Here is a 22,255-nt window from a genome sequence, read left to right on the forward strand (position 1 = left end):
GAAAGGATGGTTCTCATGCCACAGCAAAATCTTGATTTTCCGGTGTAAAAAACCCTCCAACATATCTGTCCACACTCCCCGTTCAGTTAGGTCAGTTCAGCCGCACTAGTCCACACCCCCACTTCCCTTCTAGAGGAAGGATTGGAAGCTAGGGGTCAGGACCTTCACTCAGTGTCCAGAGGATCTTTGCTAGCCTCTTTCTACAGCTTCTGGATTCTTTAAATGTGCTTCCTTCCCCTTTACATCTTTAATCTATTGTATCTTTCTTATGCTTTAGCCTCAGTTTCCTTTGTTCTCCTTCATTCTCACAGTCTAACATCTCACTCACCGACTCAAAGATCCCCATCACCCGGAGGATAAAACCCATACTCTTGAATGTGGGTTTGAACTTCAACCCACCCTAATCCACCCTGGGACCTGGTCTTGGTTCCCCTCTTCTACACTGTCCTGTGTATCACTTGTGCTCTTGTCCAGATTATCAAGTCTTTGTCCTAAACTTATGCTGGCTTACACTTCCATATTCCCTCAGAATTCACTGTGGCCCTGCGCTTGTTTACATCAGCATAATGCAGGTAGCAGTGACACATCTCACTGCTGGAAAATGCTTTGATAATATTGACTGAAAAAAAAGCACAACAAAAAAGTTGAGAATCCTGTTTTATTCTACAAAATTTCTGAGGTCTTCAAGCCCAGAAGCAGCCTCTCAGATAGCTCTGAGGGATTTCTCTGAAGACATAAATGAGGAGCCAGAATATACAGGAGTTTTCCAATAAAAACCAGACAGTTGGAACACCAAAAGATTACTTTTAATTAAAGGAGGCCAAATATCTCAAGTTAAGGAATTTGAGAGCATTTCAATGTATGGGAAGATGCAAGAGCCTGGCCTCATTGAAATCATTTCTTTGATATGTACCTTAGGGCTTCCCTCATAGCTCAGTTGGTAAAGAATCTGTCTGCAGGAGACCTCGGTTTGATTCCTGGGTCGGGAAGATCTCCTGGAGAAGGGAAAGGCTACCCACTCCAGTATTCTGGCCTGGAGAATTCCATGAACTTTATAGTCCATGGGGTCACAAAGAGTTGGACACAAATGAGCAACTTTCACTTCAATTCATTTAGCTATCTAGGACAAGTATCCACTTTCTTCTCATCCTGAGTCCCCTCTAGATACACAGTTGGTGGGGAAGTGGAGTGGTTTCAGTAGTTGAGGACTTGATGGAGGGCATCCTTTTGCCATCCTGAATGCCTCTGGAATGACCATTGGGAGTGGCTGTAATGTAACAGGTGGATAACTGTAACATCCTTTGTTTACTGATATGGCAGACAACACTTCATTTACAATAGTCACTGTATGAATTAGCATGTGCCCTGCCCCATGCCTCAGCAACCAGTGTGACACTGCTGATGGTGAAGCCTCTATTATTCTACATCTTTAGGAGAAGAAATCTCCAATTAGAGCCCTCAACAACTTGTGATGGAGAGAGATTTCTTTCTTTGTCCCTAGCATGAAGCATGCAGAATCCCAGGTCCCTGACCAGGGATCACAGCCCCATCCATGCAGTGGCAGTGCAGAGACATAAGCACTGGATGATCAGAGAAATCCAAGGTTCTTATTTGTAAATTGTGCATTGCTAGTACTGCCCATACTGCTTAGACTGACTGATATATGTCCCTTAGGGCTAAGCTTGCCAGGTGACTGACAATTCCTGGAGTCCAGTACCACACCAGTGCTGCCTTCTTTGATGGGCATTCCCTCTTCCCCACCACCCACACAGAAAAGTCTTTTGATCTACTGAGATGCAACTCAGTTGCCCCTCCACCAGGAAGCCTTCCTAACTTTCTACCCAAGGCAACATTAGGCATCAGCTTCCCAGGGCTCCGGGAGCATGTCTCTTACAGTCTGGTCACATTTCTTTTCTGATGTTTTGATTCCTGGACTACAAGGCCCCTACTAGCCTATGCAAACAAACAAACAAAAAACTGACCTTCTGGGTGGACAAGCTCCCAAGGGGTCTGGATCCTGCAAAGGATCATGAATTAGGCTTCGGGCCACCTTCCCCCGGGCCCAGCATCTGTGATCCTGGCATAGTCCGCACTGTGTTTCTTTACTCCAGGCTCTGTCTACACAGCAAGCATTTTCCACACTAGGCTTACAGCACCTTGAAGAAGTATTCACTAGACGAAGGAATATTTCCTTATAGATGAGATCCTTTCTCAATTTCTCCCTCCATCCCCCGCCCTCTTCTCTGTATCACTTACTGGTCCCCCAAGCCTAGGACTAAGGAGTAGCTGGGATTAGCAGTCAGATAGACCTGGATTCAAATCTTGGCTCAGCTACTCACAGGCCCTGTGGCTTGCAGGGAGACACTTATCCCTCAGTTTCCTCATCTGTAAGTTGGGGACACTCTCAAGATGCCCATGAAAAGCATGTGGGCAAATGCATTCAGTGACTATGGTCTTATCGGTGGACCAGAATCTGTGCTGGGAGACTGGAGTGGCCAGGAAAGGCCTCCCTGAGGGGGAGACATTTGAGATGATGCTGAATGTTTAGAAGGAGCCAGTCATGCAAAGAACTGGGAGGTCTTTCCAGACCCAGAAATAGCCATTACAAATCCCCAAGGTAATCAAGCTTAATAAATGGCTACTTTCCACCTCCATTCTTCCTTCCACACTTGGACACTGGCCAGAGATCACTCACCATAAACTCATCACATACTTCACTTGTGAAATACCAGCAATGGGCCATCTCTGTCCTCCCTAGAAGGGAGACTCTGGGGCTGTCACAGAGCTGAGTCATCTCTGAGCCCAGAGCTGTGTAGACAAGATGGTTATCACCAGGGGTATCAGGTGCCAGGGGCACCACGAGTGACTCTTCCCTTCTCCATGTTCTTATCCTCTCCCCTAAGCCCTCAGGGAACTGATAGAGCCAAGAGACAAGTAAAGGCTCTTGTCTCATTTTCCCCATGTGATCATGGGGGACCCTGACCACACTGATCTCTGGGCAAAATCTCTTTCCTCCATTCCTTCTCCAAAGGTGGCCTGTGGCTAGCATCAGCACCTGACCCTTAAGTCTAGTGGAACTCAACTCATGATCAACTGGACCCGGGAATGCCCAGCCTTGCCCTGTGAGTCTGTCCTTTTTCTCTAACCAGATCCTTTAAACAAACTCCTCAAAGATCATGATTTGTTGCACCCCCCCCCAACCCAACCAAGATCTTAAAAGATCCAAGGTCTTCTTTGAGCATCAAAGAGGGAACAGTTCCTTGAAAACAGGCTAGTCTCAGCCCACCCAATGTCGCTCAGCCAGGGGTTCCATGAAGAAAGAGTAAGACACTGCATCCATTCATGATGGACGCAGACCAGGGAGTGGTAGACCAGTTGGCACTCAGCTTGTGTGAGACAGAGGACTTTAGGAGCCTTGGCCATTGAACCTTTTCACCATTTTGGTCCTTAGGGATGAGATCAGGTGTTATAAGGCAGAAGTTACCAACAGGGAAGGTTGTAGATTCCTCAGAGGAAGCACGTATTGGGCTGATGAATCGCCTCTCATAAGGGAACTCTGGGTATAAGACATGCCAGGACACTTAGATACATTAGGAAGTATTTTAAATGCTTTGGATGACCTACCATTTTGTTGTCCAGCTTGGGGTGATGCCAACAGAATGGAATCAAAGGGTCCCTGGGGGAGGCTGTCTCTCTCCTTGAGAACCATTAGCAGTGAGTATGGCTCTATTCCCACTGTTTCCCGAGCAGAAATTCCAGAAGGAAGAATGTGATCTCCAACAAGCTTAACTGGAAGACCCAGGTGGGTTTGGCCTTCTGTTTGTATCTTGTGGACGCATGCATCACATTTCTTCCAATATTGAAATTTTGCAATTTTAATACTGCTCTAGCCTGGCTCTTTGACGTAGACTGGAATCACCTACGATCTGAGCCATCTGGCCCACTACCTAAAGCCACTTATATGTCCCTGGGCTGCCCCTAATGTCTTCACTTTGCCATTTGACCTCTTTTCCTCTTAGCAATCTCCTCTCCAACTGAGGACAGCAATGTACATCTCATGAAGTTGCTAGGAAGACCATATTGGATCAGGAATGTCTAGCAGGGCCCCCAGCATTTACTTTCATCATGTTAATAGCAGTCTTTTCTCCAAGGTGGCAAGAATCTCCCCACTCTGAGACAGTCCATGCAGTTCAGGTTGATTTTCCAGCCAAGCCTTAAGGAAGAGATTACTGTAGAGTTCTCTGTATTCTGAGAATTCTCTAAGTCCACTCCCCAAGGACACTGGTGGAGGTAAAGATTTTATCAAGAGGTTTCTATTTTTTTTTTTTATCAAATCCATTTGTGGCCTAAAGGGAACAATTAGGGCAGGTCCAAGCATATATTAACTAGGAGCTCCCTGTCACCACTACATGCTAAGAACCTGCTCTTTCCTGAGTACTTGGACCCAGGAAAGAAGCATGAAGTGGCTTGGGCTCCTTGGGCTGGTGGCCCTCTCAGAGTGTGTGGTCATGTAAGTACAGGGACTGTAAGTGGCATTACCTCTCTTTCTGGGTTAGGAGGTAATATGCAATCATTCTTTGACAGTTTTAAAGTTCAACCCTCACTTATTGATAAGTCCTTGCCATGGGCATCATGGGGCTCCAGGGTCTTGGGGTAGGCCTGCAGAGTTGCACAATTCTGGGGGTACCAGTCACAAAATGATCTATGTTTAGATGGCACTCTGGAATTCTTTAGTGCACAACCTATGCAACTGTAAGTGTGGTTCTGTGGAATAGCATTTCTCTTTCATTTGCTTCTAGGTCTCCTCTCTCCTTCCTCTCTAATTTTGTGTGTATGTGTCTGTATTTATCTCGATGTCTCTCATTTATCTCTCCATCTCTTTCGATGTCTCTGTGTGTTCAGAATTCTCTGTGTTGTTTTCTTTCAGTTTTTCAATTTTGATGCTTCCTTGTTTCTTTAGCCTTTTAATTTCCCTAATTTGTCCCCCATCTTCTAGCTTCCTCTCTCACCCCTCTCTTGTATTCAACTCTGGAGAAAGAGTGGTGTGGTAATTCTTGTCTGCTTTCCCTCTGACAAGCAGTGTGACCATAGCCAAGTCACAGACTCCCTGAATTTCAAATTCCTCTCCTGTAAATAAGAGGATATTGATGCCCCTTTTAACTTCCTCTCAAAGCTTAAGAAAGATACAGTGCGATGGCCACAGCAAAGGCTTTCATTGTTGAGACTTCCTATATAACAGGTACATTACATCCATCATGTTACTTAACATGCAAAACATTCTACACTGGGAGTGGGGATTATTATATTCCACCTTTTTATCAAAGGGAAACCGACTCCAAATGGTCATATGGCTTACTCATGATTACACATGATACTTTTGAACTGTGGTGTTGGAGAAGACTCTTGAGAGTCCCTTGGACTGCAAGCAGATCTGACCAGTCAATCCTAAGGGAAATCAGTCCTGAATATTCACTGGAAGGACTGCTGCTGAAACTGAAGCTCCAATTCTTTGGCCACCTGATGGGAAGAACTGACTCATTGGAAAAGACCCTGACGCTGGGGAAGATTGAAGGCAGGAGGAGAAGGGGATGACAGAGGATGAGATGGTTGGATGGCATCACTGACTCAATGGACATGAGTTTGAGCCAGCTCTTGGAGTTGGTGATGGACAGGGAAGCCTGGCGTGCTACAGTCCATGGGGTTGCAAAGAGTTGGACACAACTGAGTGACTGAATTGATGATTACACAACAGAACCTGTATTCAGATGGAGGTCTCTGACATGATCTTTGCATGGCATTCTAATAAAAAGATGATGTTCATAAAAATGCCTGGAAAATATACAGTGCCATTATAATACCAGGTATGGCAGTCATACTATAACACAGAGAGCTGACTGCTGCTTCTTCATTTCCTTTTCTGCATGCTTGGTGGAAGAATCCCTCTAATGAAGATGAAGACCATGCGAGAAACGCTCATGGAAAAAAACTTGCTGAACAATTTCCTAGAGGAACAAGCTTACCACCTGTCCCAGAATTCCTCTCATGACCAGAAATTCTCATCTCACCCTCTGAAGAATTTCATGGATGTGAGTACGTTGGGAGGATGGTGCTCCACAGCGCCCCCTGGTGCTCTGGCCTAGCAATGGGGCTCACCTGGAGGTGCCAGGTGGGATGCTGGGGCTGGGGCTCCTGCAGGAGGCAGAAACAGTGGGAAACAGGGACCCCATTCCCAGAGGAGAAGGCACTGTCATCCTCAACTCTTGGGCTGTGCTGACTGGGCCCAGCTTTATCAGCTGGCTAGTGAACACCCATTTCTGTGCCAAAGATATTACTTTGAGGGAGATTGTTCTTTCTGAAAGAAGTGAGCCACTGAGTTACAGATAAAGGGTGAACCATAACCGATCAAAAGATAGAGCCAACTGCACATCAAGTATGAAACCCCAGGTAGAGAAAGTTTATCCTCTGCAGATCCAAGAATGATTACATTAAAAATGTACTGAGCCCATAAGGCACTTGAGGTCGCAATAATCTGACACTATATTCATAGCTATTGACTTTAGAAAAAGTCTTATCTCTTCTTCACGAATGCACAGGCCACCCTTAAATAGAGGCAAAGAGTAAATACATGTCAAATGGAAGGGCCACCTGTGTGGTGTATATGGGATGTGGTCTGAGTTTAGAGGGAGTGGCCTTGGGGTGACCTGGGAGGACCACATGGAGAAAGAGGCACTCAGACTGGGGCTTGAAGAGGAGGCTGCAGAGTTTCTCAATTGAAGTCACTGGACTTCCCTGGGGGTTCAGGAGTTATGACTCTGGGCTTCCAATGCAGGAGGTGCCGCTTCAATGCCTGGTTGAGAAGCTAATATCCCACATGCTGCAGGGCACAGAAAAAAAAAAAAAAAGATCAAATGCAGACACCCTTGTGAGCAAAGCCTGTGAGCTGCAATGTGACACCCAGAGGGAGATAGCAGTGTGGGACTCAAGGGGAGCCAGATCTGCACTGGCCCACCCTCTTTGGCTCCCATAGCTAGCTTATTTTGGTAACATCACCATTGGAACACCCCCTAAGGAATTTCGGGTCCTCTTTGACACCAGCTCATCTAAACTGTGGGTGCCTTCCATCAGCTGTTTCAGTCCTGCCTTTTGTGAGTACCTGCCCTTCGCCCCATCTTGTACTCACTTTCCCACCCCCTTCTCTACCCTTGGCAACTGACAGACACTCATCTCTTGTGTCTGCAGATACACACATTACCTTCAACCCTCAAGAGTTCTCCACCTTCTGGTATACAAACAAGTCCTTCAACATCATCTACGGATCTGGGAGGATGAGCGCAGATCTTAGCTATGACACTGTTCGGGTAACGTGGCAACAGAAGTGGAGTCATGGCTGGCCTTGGGAACGACCGTTGCTTACCCCTCAGGACTCTGTTCCTGGGGAGACAGCACCCTTGCTGACACACAAACTCCCAGAGTGGCTAACCCAGAGAGGGGCTTGGAGTGTGGGCTTATAGCTCCTTTGCCCATGAGCAGCTCAAGGTTCCTTTTGTTGGGATCAGGGAGAGATGAAGAAAAAGTAACCAGTTTTATATTTTCAGACTGTGCTGGGCACTTTCTTGCAAATAACTGGTTTAATCCTGCAACAACCTCATGCAGCAGGTACTACGATTAGCTCCATGATACAGATGAGGGAACTGAAGTGCAGAGAGCAAGGGCCTGGCCAAGGTCACACCTGTGGTAAGTAGTAGAGCTGGCCTGGCCAGTCATGACTCAAGCTGGTGTGGTGTGTTTGGGACAGGATAAAAGTGATCTGGGGCCCGTGGGGAAAGTCTCGGGCTTCAGGCATTCAGCCTGGGAAAGCAGGGGTCACAGATGTGGGAGGGGCCCGATAAACGGTTTCCTACTCTATTGGGCTTTTGAGAATCTAATAAAAGCTATGGCCTGCCTCCTCCAAAGTACCTGAGTATTCCCCCCGTACCCCACACAAATATCCATCCCCAAGTGCATGTTTCCCAGGCAGAGTTTTCATATGAACCTGTCCAGTGACATTGTATAATGGACTTCTGTCTTCTGGGCAGATGCAGAATCCACAACGCACCTCAGTGAATTCTGTCCATTTCTGTCATCAGATCATAGTGATGCCAAAGAGAAGGCTACCCTGCACTCTATTCATTTTGCCCACAAGGGGGAACCACTTGGTCCTGAGTCCAGAATGACCCACATGGACAGAAGGCATGAGGTCAACTTGACTCATTCAGATGATGTTTGCCAGAGGAGCAGCTGTTGTTAAATACACAGCCCCACACAAATGGAACCTGAATTCTTGTCCCAACTTGGTCTCCCCATCTGAGGATAAGCGAGTCCAAGGCCAGGTCTCAGTTATTCTCTGTGGTTCTAATGCCATCTGCATACCCACCTGTCTCAGCCTCACTTCCCAAACCATGATGTTGGAACACTCGTCTCTTCCACAGATCAACAACCTTGTTAGCACTGCCCAGCCATTTGGCCTGAGCTTGGAGGAGTTCGGGTTCAGTCATGTACCCTTTGATGGCACCCTCGGCTTGAGCTACCCCAGTTTCTCCACCCCAGAGATAACCCCCATCTTTGACAACCTGGAGGAACAAGGTGTCATTTCTGAGCCTCTCTTTGCCTTCTACTTGAGCACATAAGTCTGAGCTGGACAAGCTCTCTCTCCAAATTAGCTGTAAGATGCTTGCAGTTGCATGAAAAATTATAGGCCACCTTTTTCCTGACAGATAGTCTAGCCCATGGAAACTGAGACCCCCAGGGCCACATCTGGCCCCACCACTGGTTTTTGTAAATAAAACTTTATTGAAACACAACTGTGCTTGTGGTCTCAAGGGCTGCAGCTTGGTCCATGGGGATGGAGGGAAGAGAGAGCAATGAAAGATATCAGGAAACAGGCTGGAGGAAAAGAGAATAGGATTTTCTGAGGGACTTGATACGGAAGAAAAGAGAAGGATGGCGGGAACATTTCCTTCCTCGCTAACATTTCACTGGGAGCCCAGGATGAGCTACACAGTTTGCAGGAGCCAGTGCAAAATGAAACTGTTGGACCCCTTGTTCAACAAGTATTAGGAATTTCAAGACAGGGTGACAGAGGTGAGGGGCCTGCTGAATGTGGGGCCTCATGGACGGTACATTATGTATGGTACAGGTCACATGTCAGAGAAGCCAACACTGGGTGCCCCTGAACCCATGCTGCTTGTGCCTTCAGGCCTCAACTTTTCTGAAAAATGACAGTTTAGATAAGGGAAATGCCAGACCCCTCCATCATGATGTACCCTGTAGGGATCTGTGAGCACTCAGGTCACTGGAGGGGACCAGGCTCTCTTCAGAAGCCCGGTCAGTTTTCCCAGCTTCGAACCTCTTCTGTGCCACTCATTGGCTGGTGACCAACTTTGGTTGGGTTCTCAATCCTTCCAAACCTCAATTTCTGCATCTATAAAATGGGGACTCTAGTAGTGCCTCTGATGGGTGGACAAGCCCAGCCCACACACAGTGCCTGGCATTTCTATCCTCCAAAGAGCCTCCTCTCTTCCTTCTTGTGACAGCCAGAAGGAAAGTAGCAGTGTGGTGATGTTTGGTGGAGTGGACAATGCCTACTACAATGGAGAGCTCAACTGGGTACCGGTGACCAAAGCTTGGTACTGGCAGAACACCATGGACAGGTAAGCCTCTCCCTCTGAGGATCACCCCAAATGATGCTCCCACACATGCACATGGATACATGCAGACACAAATGTACTCTCAGATACTCTGTCAAATACACAAATATACACTCCACCCCCACAGATCCACATAAACACACAGAGAGACACATAAACACACACATAGGCACAAATATAAACACACACAAGCAGACAGATACACACAGATACACACACAGAGACATATACAAACACACACACAAACACAGATACACAAACACAGATACACACCCATGGGTTTATAATCACCGCAGCCTCCTGCAGAGACTTCTGTCCAGGTCCTGAGATGATCCAGAGAGAACCGGGCAGCCCGAGCAGGGCTGCACCCACTGTGCTGTGAGGCAGGGAGCATGGCTTGAGGACCCTAAAGTGCAGTGAAGAGAGGATCACAAGAGTTTCGTCATAGGGTTGTGATAAGATGACCAACTGTCCAGGGTTACCGGGACCAAGTGAGTTCTCAGCACATAGAACAGACAGTTAAAAAACAGAGAAAGTCCTGAAAAAACGGGGAAAGCTGGTCTCCTTTGGGAGAAGTTACCCACTAGTGGAGACAGGTTGACTGCAGTTTTGAGGCCTGAGAGCAACTCATAAAGAGAGATATCCCACGTAACCACAGCTCCTCACCCCCATAGTGGGCACACAGTGGGGCAAGGGCTGTGACAGAGAGTCAGGAAGCTGGGTTCCAGAAGCGGCAGAGAACAAGGGGCAATAATTGATGAGATTCTATGTGATAGCCTCAGAGGAAAACTGAGCTGTCCTTTGGACGTCTTCTGGGCTAGCTTGGGCATCCCCTGACCAGGGCCTCAGTGTCTGAGCCTGGTGAGGAGCCAGTGCTTGGAGACAATCTCTCCTAGGGAGCCCGTGTCTCCCCACCTACCACTCTGAGAATCTGATGCTCCAGGGAACCTCCATTTTCACTATGTTGGTTGACCCATCATTGGTCAGAAACCAGATACAGATCTCTGGGTGTTCCTCATTGATTTTTTCAATTATTTATTTATTTCTTCAATAAACATTGTGCATCCACTGTGTGCCAGGCACTCTAGCAAGGCAATGAGGATAAAACTTGCCCTAACATCTCGTAAGGCATATGTACATGAAACGACTCACACACTTAGTGAATTACCACTTTGGTACATGCTAGACATGAGGAAGGGTCTAGAGACAGTGACCAAGGCAGGAGACTAATCCAGTCCAGGGGAAAGACTTCGCTGAACATGTGGCAATTAAGCTGGAACCTGGAAAACGAGAAGTTAGCTAGACAAAGGGGATGGTGGTCTTCTAGGAAGGGCGACGAGAACCTGTCATGGCCCTGAGGAGTGAAAGGGCCTGGAAGATTCAAGTACTGCTTTCAAGGATGTCAAAGAAGGTGACATGACAAAGAGCAAAGGAAAACAGAGTCAGGGCTAGAGCTGAAGCCCCGACTGTTCAGGAGACTTTCAAGGAGGGGACAGTCGTGGGGGAGACTCAGAGTGACGCTGGTGCACGCTTTGTCCCACTGTCTCCCAGTGAATGGGATGGTGATTGGTTGTTCCGGCGGATGTCAAGTCCTTGTGGACACCAGGACCTCTTTGTTGATTGGCCCAAGTAAAGTGGTCCCCAACATCCAGAAGCTCATCGATGCTATCGCCTCCAAGGATCATGAGGTGAAGGGTCAAGCCACTGGGTCACTCCTGGTCTCCTTGCACACCAAGGATCAGCAGGGCCAACCTCCCTCCCTCTTTCTCTTACAGCATGTGGTTTCATATAAGAGCATTGGGGCCCTGCCTCTTGTCATCTTCATGATCGACAGCACTGACTACCCTGTGCCCCCTCAAGTCTATATGCGGCAGGTGAGGGGCCAATCCTTTGGGCTGGCTCTCAAATCTGGGACTTGCAGGAACCCTCCTTGGGCTGCTGCTGGTAGGAGGGTGTCCTCTGCCCTCCTCCCAGTCAAGTCACAGGCCAAGTCACACCATTGCAGATGCTGCTTAGCCCGTGTGGCTGGGCCAGCGCCTCCCACAAAACCAACCACTTGAGAGTAAAGGCCTCTGGCACAGAGTAAAGAGAGTGAAGCCTGGCACATCTATCCTCTGGAAAGAAATGTGGAGACACCACCCCATGCTGGCATGATGCCTGGCATAAGGAGAAGGGAATGCTAAGGTCCTCTGCCCTCAAAAGGCTTCAGTTCAACCAGAGCCTTCAAATGGATAAACCTGGAAAGTCAGCTCTAGCAATCTGTGAAATAGGCCATGTGACAAGGAGGATGGCTGGGGACAGTCCCAGTGTGCTGTCCCACCACGGGGGTTGACAGTCTCTTTTCCTTCTCACAGTTGTCCTGGTTTGGATGTTAACCTACATGGTTATCCCAGTCCTCAGCTACGACTTCCCCTTGCTAAGCCCCGGTCCCCCCTCTGTGAGTTGGGGTTACCTGACCTCTCTGTGGGGAAGGTAGGATGCTAAGGTGGATAAAGGAGCATAGTGATTGCACAGCCCTGGCACAGGGTTAAGATTTAATGTCAGCTCCCTATGGGAGTTCAGGGCAGGCTGGCAGACTCAAAGAAGGCTTTGAGGAAAAGAGGGAATTTCAGTAATTCTAAACTCCCAGCCTCATGGAGGCATAAGGAGGCCTGCTTGGGTTGAGGTGACTCTATACTGGATTCCACACACATGGCACCCCCTGGGGTTGTGCAAAGGGGTACTGGGGCCACATTAGGGGTGATGAGGTCTACGAACGAGGGGAGCATCAGGATAAGTCAACCAACCCAACCTGGAGTGGCCATGGAGGGTAAGGGTATGTCCAGGAAGGCTTCCTAAGGGCCTGAGTGCAGTATAAAGAACAAGTTGTGGGCACTGCTATATTTAAGATGGATAAACAACAACGACCTATTGTGTAGCCCTGGAACTCTGCTCGATGTTATATGGCAGCCTGGATGGGGAACCTTGGAGAAAACAGCTATATATATATGTATGGCTGATTCCTTGTACTGTCCACCTGAAGCTCATGATATTGTTATTTGGCTATAAAATAACAATATAAAATCAAATTTTATTTTCTCATCACCTGAGGACGTGGGGTATACCCAAGAACAAGAAGGACCAAGACATGTGGTTGCCATGAGGCAGGGGGATATGGGAAAGGAGGATTGGGAGTTTGGGTTTATTAAATGAAACCTAATATAGAGGATGGATGAAGAACAAAGTATTAAAATAAAAAATGTTTAAGAAGAGAACAGTTTGTGATGAAGAGAGAGAAAACAGGCATTCTCTGCAGAGAAAACTGTGAGTGGAGGTGAGAAGGGAAGAAACAGCAGAGCGTGAGGGGACCTACAGGACACTCTTGGTCTTTAAAAAAATGATTGATGTATTGTTGATTTTTTAGTGCTGCATTAAGTTCTGCTGCAAAGCAAAGTGACTCAGATACATATATACAAATATTTATATATATGTATTTTTCATATTGTTTTCCATTGCAGTTTATCACAGGGTATTGCATATAGTTCCCATTGTTATACAGTAATACTTTGTTCTTCATCCATCCTCTATATTAATTTTCATTTAAAAATCCCAAACTCCCAATCCTCCTTTCCTCATGGCAACCACATGTCTTGGCCCTTCTTGTTCTTGGCTGTACCCCACTTCCTCAGGTGCTGAGAGAACCACTTGATTCTTACCGAAGGAGGGAAGTGAAACCAAAAAATATGCCAGGTCTGGATATTGATAGGGGTGGCAGGTAGTGGCCCAGGGTGACTGATGTGTGTTTCAGTCTCCCTAGAGTTCTCAGAACATCTGTATTAGCAGCATTCGAGGGGGCACAGAGGACTTGCACTCCACGGAGGCCTGGATCCCAGGTGACATCTTCCTGAGGCTGTATTTCTCGGATTTTGATTGGGGAAACAACGGTTGGCCTGGGTCTTGCAGTGTAAATGCTGTGGCTGCTTCAGGAATTAATCAGGCCTACTCTAAACACACATTCTCTCAACTCAGTGCACACCTGCCAGGGATGCTGGTGAACTGTGTTTGAAGCTCTGCAAGCCCTATTCTCAGTAAAGAATAAAGGGTTCATCTCAATGATGCTCATATGAATGGGTGCCTCTCCTTGGGTAGCAGAGGTGGATCATACCTGGGCAGGACCTAGAATCAAGTATGAACTGCTAGTGAGAGGAGCCCAACTCCAACTGACTTCAAGGAAAGGGGAGGCTTATTGGAAGGATACTGGGGATCCGGGATCTGGGACACGGGAACCAGAACAGATCCAAAGATCTCAGGGACTGGACCCAAGAAATCAGAAGCCATCAGCTCACAGTTTGACACCCTCACTCTTTCTCTTCTCTCTTTGATTCTCTTAGCCTGACAACTTTCTTCCCTCAGGCTTCTACACCTACTGAAGGACTGCAGCTGCCTGCCCCAGGGCTTTATATCTCTAAAGCATCTAGTCATTGAGGAAAGAAACTCAGAAGGCATCAGGGCTCCAGGGAGGGATCTGATTGACTCAACTCAGATCTTGAGTCCAGTTCTGGAACAACTGTATTGGTAGGGGTATGGGGTCCTATAATTGGCCCTACATGGTCGTGTGGCCATGACCCTGCACCAACTGTGATTGACAGTTTACTCCAGAATCACGTGGCTAGAGATAGAGAGGCAGCCACAGAGGAAGCATCAGGGGGAGGTTCTAGACAGTGGAAGAGTTTATGGCTGCCCCACCAGCTCCACCACCTTCTCATTCAGAGAGATGGTAAGGGGTAATGAAATTAGACTGTATTCTTGCCATTCTGGAGGAACATTGGCAGTGGCCTTCTGCTGCAGGGAGATCTGGGTATGGCCCTTTACACTGAGATGGTTCCCTTCCGTCTCTCCACCCCAGTCACCAGCTCTCTTCTGCCCACACCTGCTTTTCCTTTCCAGTGCCACTTTGCAAGTGACAGCCCCATGTGGATCCCTGAGCCACCCCCCTCCTCCAGGATCCAGCAAGCTCCTTCCTTCGACTTCCAGTGATGCTGGGGAGGATACCGTTTATGTAAACGGGGGAATCCAGGGTGCACAGAGCCCTCAGCCTCTCTGAGCTTCCTTCATGGGGAGAGCCACAAACCATTTGGTTCAAGCTGCCATGGTTTGACAGTTTTGGAGTAGAAGTATCACTTCTTCCCATTTGGAGACCCTAGGCAGAGGCCCAGGCTGGGGACAACAGGGTTAGAGTCAGATCCAGAATAGAGAAAGAGCAGGGAAGACTAAATAAGGTGGAAAACACAGTCATCTTTTCATTCAGTACAAATTTACTAAGCACCTACTACATGCTAGGTGCTGTGGTGGACCCCAGGGATAGAGAGCTGGGCTAGGAGCTCACCTACAAGTCATGGAGACAGATAAAGAGACAACTCCCAACTGGGAGGGCCAGATGGAGAAAATGAAAATAGTGTGGATGGGAGGCCAGAGGAGTAAAGGGCTTCCTCTTGAGGGAGACAAGGAAAGCTGGCATAGGGTGAGGTGTTGACTTTAGGCTTGTCACCCCGACCCTGAAACACACCCCTAAACCCTGAAGTTACTATCTGTGTGCAGCTTGGCCGTATGTCCATGGGTACATGTGCCCGGCCACTTTGGGATGGCCCTGGATTATGATCGACTTGCGGGGAGTGAAAGAGGTCCAGTTGCAGAGCTGATAAACAAGGAAAAGGTGAGAGCAGAATCAGTTATTTTTCTTTAACAGTAAATATCATGAACTAGGCTTAATGGAGAGGCAAGTGAACAGTTTGTCAAACTCATTCTCCAAGTTTTCTCCATGGAACCATAAGCAATGGTGCTGTTGTTGAGAAACCACAAATAGGAGCAAGAATAACAGCTCTGGTTAATTACAGATGCTAGCTCACTGTCTTCGCTTGAGCTTAGGGAAGGCATGACCCCCATTGTACAGAGGTAAGATGTCTCCTATCTTCTGGCTCCAACACTTGTGACAGATATGTAGCCATCCTCAAGAAATATACTTTGATTAAATGAATGGATGAGTTAGTAGATGCACTTGAACACACTGCTGTATCCAGGTCAGGAGACATGCATGGTCTCAGCATGGCTACCACCATGATATCACCTGGAAAAATCACCCTAGATCAGCCTAAGCCTGGGGCTGAAGCTGGTGCCTGTTAATGTACTCCTTACTCGTGAGGCTCTATATTTGTAGCCTGTGCCACCAACATGAGGATAAATCTGATCTTTAAAGCAACAGTCTTACTCCACCTTCCTTCCACTTTTATCCATTCCAAATTGTAGACCAAAGATTTATAGCCTTCAGTGATAGAAAAGGTGGGAAAAACAGGAAAGAGGAAGATCCTGAACCCTTCTTGTAAGAGTGCAAATTAGTACAGTCTTGGGTGATGATTTGTCCGAAATATATTTACTGTTTTTGTCCCAGGAATTTTGCTTGTAAGATTTATGTAAAGCTATGATCAGAAGCACCCACAAACATAAAGAGGCAAGGATGAAGTCCTCAGAGTCTCTAACAAAAGTGAAAATCTGAGACATCCCAAAGTCCATTCAACATAAAGTGTCCACAGCACAGACAGGCCATCAAGCAGCCAACTGCCTGAAAATAGTATTCAATGTTAAGAGAAATCCTTCCAATAGGACATTGAGAGAAAAGAACAGAATATAAAACAGCATGATCCCAGGCTTGCAGAGCACGTGGAAAACAGTGCAGCATCCTCGCCAGGCATGTGCATCCTGGATTTTCTGCCTTGATTCAGATCCCAGGACAGAAGTCAGAGGGTCAGGCTCAGGTAACAGCAAGGCGATCATGGGAGCCACTGCAGACCCGTGGGGCTGAGACAGGGTGGGGAGGGCTGGGAAGTGGGGAGGCAGCCACAGGTACAGAGACAACAGCTCTCTGGTGGGGGTGATACTTCCTACTCTAAGGGGATCAGACTGGGCCTGAGACGGGAAAGGAACAGGTGTTGATCTGTGTTCCCTCCACAGAGACAACGTATCACTGTTTCCTCACCTAGGATCTAGTGGAAGATAACTGAAACCTTAACTGAGCGGGCACTCCTGTTTTCTTGCTAAAGCACTGGCTCTGATTACTCCCCTCCTCACCCTTACCAGCCACCCTTTCCTTGCCAACTACTTCAAGCCTAAAATCACACTGCAAAGAGAGTTGTAAAGGCCTTTGGTTTCTTGTCAGTTTACCTTATCTCCTAGGGTAGCACAACAAACTGTTACTATGACAACCTGCACAGTTCAATCTCTCTGTATTAGAGGGGACTAACCCCATTCCACCTTTCATGTCAAAAACACCTGATGTTGGCCTTAGAAACTTTTCTAAGCCTGCTGTTTAGTGAGAAAATATGTGTTGATCTGATGAGCATTCTTTCCCCAGGATGATATCAGTTGTGAAATCAAGTAACCAGACATTCAGTCACCTAACTTCCCTCAGGACTTGAGGAGCAAATCACCAAGCATGCATCTCTTATTTGCCTCAAAACACCTTCAAAATGACCTGCCCCACAAGTTGCAAAGTTGCTAAGTATACTCCAGAAAAGATACTTTTCCAGTTTTCTTTATCTTTACAAATTTCTTGGGTTGGGTTCACAGTTAGAGATCTCTCCACATCTCCCAGTGCTAAATAGTTTACACAGCATGAAAGGTAGGGGAAAGAGCTTAGTGCTTGAGAATCTGATGAAAAAGAAAGTTAAAGTGTTAGTCGCTCAGTCACCATGCCCTACATGGTTAGTATGGTACAGTCTCATTATTATTATTTTGTTGGGTTTAGTGAATACATTTGTATTTTAAATTTCTCTTATTTTTTATTTTATAAATTTATTCCTAAATAAGTTAAATTTATTTAAATCACCTAAACTGTACAAGTACAAAATTGTGATTACAAACACGCTTTTCGATAGATTTTGAACTTTTATTCTTAATTTTCTTCTTTCCTTCTTCCTTTTTTTTTCATCTACACAATGTTTTTATTTTTATTCAACTATAAGCAAACAGCAGAATTAACACAACATCCAGAATGACTTATTTTTTTTTACACCAAAGAGTGATCAAGTTAACAAGCACAGACTTTCAGATTTCTGGATAACTTCTTACCCAGAACTGCTGCTTATCTGGATGGCCAGGCTTTAACAGCAAAGTGACTTCCTCTCTGTAGCTTTTTCTGGTATTGCTCTTTAAAGGAGCCAGAGTGGGACACTGATACCCAGTAACCAGCCTGAGGCATTGGGAGTTAGTGGGCATGCTGGTTCTCGTTGTCTTGGTGAGATAGGGCTGTGAAAACACATGCCGTTAGGTGCCTTCATACACAGTTCTGTGCTTGGGCTCACAAAAGGCAGAGGCAGTCAATCTCTTCTTTGTTTTCAACCTTCCTTAAAGATTCTTTGATGCTCTGTTCTAATATTGCAAGCCTGCAATATTACCAGAATTTTTTTTTTCTTCTCTAAAATCTGAGTTGTCGTTCTCACATTAACATTTTGATAAACTCCTTCACAGTAGCAAAGTAACCCCCAACAAAACAGAGTTCAAGTTGGATCAAAACATAACCCCCCTAGAATTATACAGGGCAGGCAGAATGAAAGAAAAGTCACCCTAAACCTAAATCTGACAGCTGAGGACTCAGGCAAGAAGTGGCGGGGTAGGGGGATGGGTTGGCGGGGTAGGGGGATGGGTTGGCGGGGGCGGGGCGGGCGGATGTAGGTAGAAATCTACATGCATCATTAAAGGGAAACACTGTTTGGGAACTCTGGGATGGTGTCCCACTCCTCTACTTCTCAGACAACTGTTCGTAGAGCTTGGGCACGTAATCATCCCATTTGGCCTGGTGACAAGTACTGGTCACTGGGGTTCCCGAGGTCATACTTTTTGCAGAAAGAGGCCACCTTGAATTTGCCACAATGGTCCCTAGATTGGTTGCTGAGAATGCGCTTGTCAAACTTCAGTGGTCTTTCCTGCTCATAAACCAGCCAGATGTAACGGCTCAGGCCTGTGCCCTTGGGAGGCCCAGAGCCCACATAATCTGAGAGGACCGTGCCACTGCTGATGTCATTGCCCTTCATGTTGACCACCAGAAAGTGGTGCCATTCCCTGTGTTTGGGGGTCCTGCCTGCTGGGCGCATCCAGATCTGTTAAGACCAAGGTGTACAATTTACCTGAATCAAGCCCGTCCCATGCATTGCCGGTGGGCTTGTTCTTAACCTGGGTGGGTGTCAGCACTTTGGCGCTGTCGTTGACCTCTGTCCAGCCGTATGTGACTTGCAGCAGGTGCTGTAGCCTCTAATTCACTCCCTTCAGGCTCAAGGGCCCAGGCCACTTGCTGAGGTCCCCTGGCATCACAGAGCTGAGAGTGTCGGACAGGAGGGAAAGAGGCTGGTGGACTCCCGAAGTGGGGCAGCATAGGTTCCCAGCGGTCTGCCTTTCCTTCTTTCCTTTCTTGTTTTCCCCATATATTTATAGTCTAGCATATGTCCTCTCTTTTGATCTTATCCGAATCTGTATCTACAGGCCAAAAGAGATGGAGGAACAGCATGGGAAGAAGCAAAGAACAAATCGCAGGGACATGAATGAAGGGTGGTTGCCCTTGTTACTCATCATGAATATTCTGTAGTAGGATCACTTTCCCTACCCTTTTGTGTACCCACTACCCCCAGGTTTGCCATGACTATGGAAGTTACTTTGGCCAGTGGAATTTGGTAGAGGTGATATGTCACTTCCAAGTGAAGTGTTTGGAATCAGATCCTAATTTGCCTCACACTCCCTTTCTTTGTATCCAGAAGGAGCCTCCATCCACTTTGCTTCCTGAAAGGGTGTGATGAGGAGTGCCCTCTGTCCATCAAAGTCAGATGTGAGTGAGAAATAAAGCTTAGTTATGCTGAGACTTTCAGATTTGGGGGTTTTATGTCTTCATAGTGTAAGTCACCTTCTCTTCACTGAATCAGGGGGGTATAACAGGCATTCCTATTTGTCTCATTCATTTGGTAACTAAAACCCCAGTTTAGGGCCACTCAGCTAAAAAGTTCATTTCCTAGCCTTTCTTTCACCTAAAAATGCCTCTGTGACTTCATTGCAACCGTGAGAAATGAGTGAAAATAATTTTATAAATTTTGATTATGCTCTTTAAGGAAAGGGACATATCCTGCTTCCCCTTCTCTGGAAGGCAGATATAATGACAGGAGCTGGAGCAGTCATGTTAGACCAGAGGTGAATATCACATGTTGAAGATGACTATCTACAAGAAAAACCGGGGTTCCTATCACTGGGGACTGACTGGGACTATTATTGCATGAAAATGTATTGCATTTAAGACAAGATTATTTAGACTTTGATTACAGCCAGTTGAGCTTGTAACCTAACTCTCATAACCCAATAACAAGTCTGTGTGTTAGCCTTGTTTTGACGTTAGAGTCTGGTGGATAGAGACAAGACCTACTCATGCGGACTTGCAAGAGAGTCAAGTTAGAGCTCTGCCCTCTGGAAGCTGTGGTCTAGTGTGGGTTTTAGAAACTCAACCAAGAACAAAGCCATATGGCAGGGACAGATGCTGTAGGAATATTTTTGAGGGGAACCTATATCAGTCCTGGTGTCAAGGAATTGCCTGATTAGGGAACCATCATAGGTCAGCCTCCCCAGAAGTAGCCTGTGACTCAAGGTATCATATACAAGTGATTTATTTCAAAGTTCCTCCCAGAAGGACTTCCCTGATGGTCCAGCGGTTACCGATCTGCCTTCTTGTTCAGGAGACATGTTGGACCCCTGGTTTGGGAAGATTTCATATTTTGAGAGCTACTAAGCCTATGGGTCACAAGAACTGAGACCTCAGGCCATAGATCCCATGATCTGCAACGAGAGAAGCCATTGCAATGAGAAGTCCACTTACCATATCTAGAGAGTAGTCCCCACCCACTGAAACTAGAGAATGCCTGTGCAGCAAGGAAGAGTCAGAACAGTTAGTTTTTTTTTTTTTTTTTTTAAAGGCCTTCCAGAGAAACCAGTGAGGGCACAGGGGAATCAGGACAGGAAAAGGGATGAAACTAGCTTGAGTGTGATTTCATGCAAGTTTTGGGGAGGGAAGCTGAATCCTGTTCCCACAGGAAACTCTGGAACATAAGTTTGCCTCAAAAGTATCCCAGCCCAAGGCTAGAGAGTTGGGCTTTCACACTCCCATCAGCACCTACATCTCAGCCTTTAACTGATGACCACCCGGTGTCTATGAGCCCCTGCATTAGGTCCTCCAAAAATAAGTCAAAGGGGCCCATTAGAAGCCAAAGCACACCAAAGCCAGGGAAACACAATCTCAGATAATGTCGAGGCGTCCTGCACCTGCTCTGCCCTCTCCAGCATCACATCAGGAATCCCAGGAGGGGAAAGAGCCCTTTTTGGTAGCTGGATGTAATCTTTCCTTTTTTTAAGTTTTTAATTTGTATTGGAGTATAGTTGATTTCTGCTTGCCAGTGCAGGAGACGTAAAAGATGTGGGTTTGATCCCTCGGTTCAGAAGATCCCCTGCAGGAGGAACAGGCAACCCACTCCTGGAAAATTTCATGGATGTAGAAGTCTGGCAGCCTACAGTCCATGGGATCACAAAGAGTTAGAAAGGACTTAGTGACTGAGCATGCATGCATAGTTTATTTACAATATTGTATTAGTTTCAGCTGTATAAGGATGTGATTCCATTATACATATATAGGTATCCATTCTTTCTTAGATTCTTTTCCCATACAGGTTATTAAAGAACATTGAGTAGAGTTCCCTGTGCTGTATAGTAGGTCCTCTTGATTATTTATTTTGTATTTAGTAGTGTGTATATGCAGAGAAGGCAATGGCAACCCACTCCAGTACTCTTGCCTGGAAAGTCCCATGGACGGAGGAGCCTGGTAGGCTGCAGTCCACGGGGTTGCTAGGAGTTGGACACGACTGAGCGACTTCACTTTCACTTTTCACTTTCATGCATTGGAGAAGGAAATGGCAGCTCACTCCAGTATTCTTGCCTGGAGAATCCCAGGGACGGGGGAGCCTGGTGGGCTGCCGTCTATGGGGTCGCACAGAGTCAGACACAACTAAAGTGACTTAGCAGCAGCAGGGTGTATATGTTAATCCCAAACTCTCGGTTTATCACTCTCCTCCTACCTTTCCATTGGTAACCATATGGAATACTGGGAATATGCTTTTTTTTTTTAACTTCTTTTTTTATTGAAGGATAATTGCTTTACAGAATTTTGTTGTTTTCTGTCAGACCTCAACATGAATTAGCCATAGGTATACATATATCCCTTCCCTTTTGAACCTCCCTCCCATCTCCCACCCCATCTCACCCCTCTAGATTGATACAGAGTCCCTGTTTGAGTTTCCTGAGAAGGTAAATTCCTGTTGTCTGTCTATTTTATATATGGTAATGTAAGCTTCCACGTTACTCTTTTCATACATCTCACCCTCTCCTCCTCTTTTCCCAAGTCCATAAGTCTATTCTCTATGTCTGTTTCTCCATTGCTGCCCTGTAAATAAATTCTTCATTATCACTTTTCTAGGTTACATATATATGTGTTAGAATACAATATTTGTCTTTCTCTT

At 46.5% G+C, this 22,255-nt stretch overlaps 2 pseudogenes; one reads left to right on the forward strand and one right to left on the reverse strand.

The window, feature by feature from the left end:
- The first annotated feature begins 4,439 nt into the window (after positions 1-4,439).
- Positions 4,440-14,702, forward strand: LOC133067855 (pregnancy-associated glycoprotein 2-like; annotated as a pseudogene).
- A 3,754-nt stretch (positions 14,703-18,456) lies between these two features.
- On the reverse strand, positions 18,457-19,022 carry LOC133066215 (phosphatidylethanolamine-binding protein 1-like; annotated as a pseudogene).
- Positions 19,023-22,255: the final 3,233 nt, after the last annotated feature.

Source organism: Dama dama, chromosome 2, assembly GCF_033118175.1.
Source record: "Dama dama isolate Ldn47 chromosome 2, ASM3311817v1, whole genome shotgun sequence".
In the NCBI taxonomy this organism is placed as follows: Eukaryota; Metazoa; Chordata; class Mammalia; order Artiodactyla; family Cervidae; genus Dama; species Dama dama.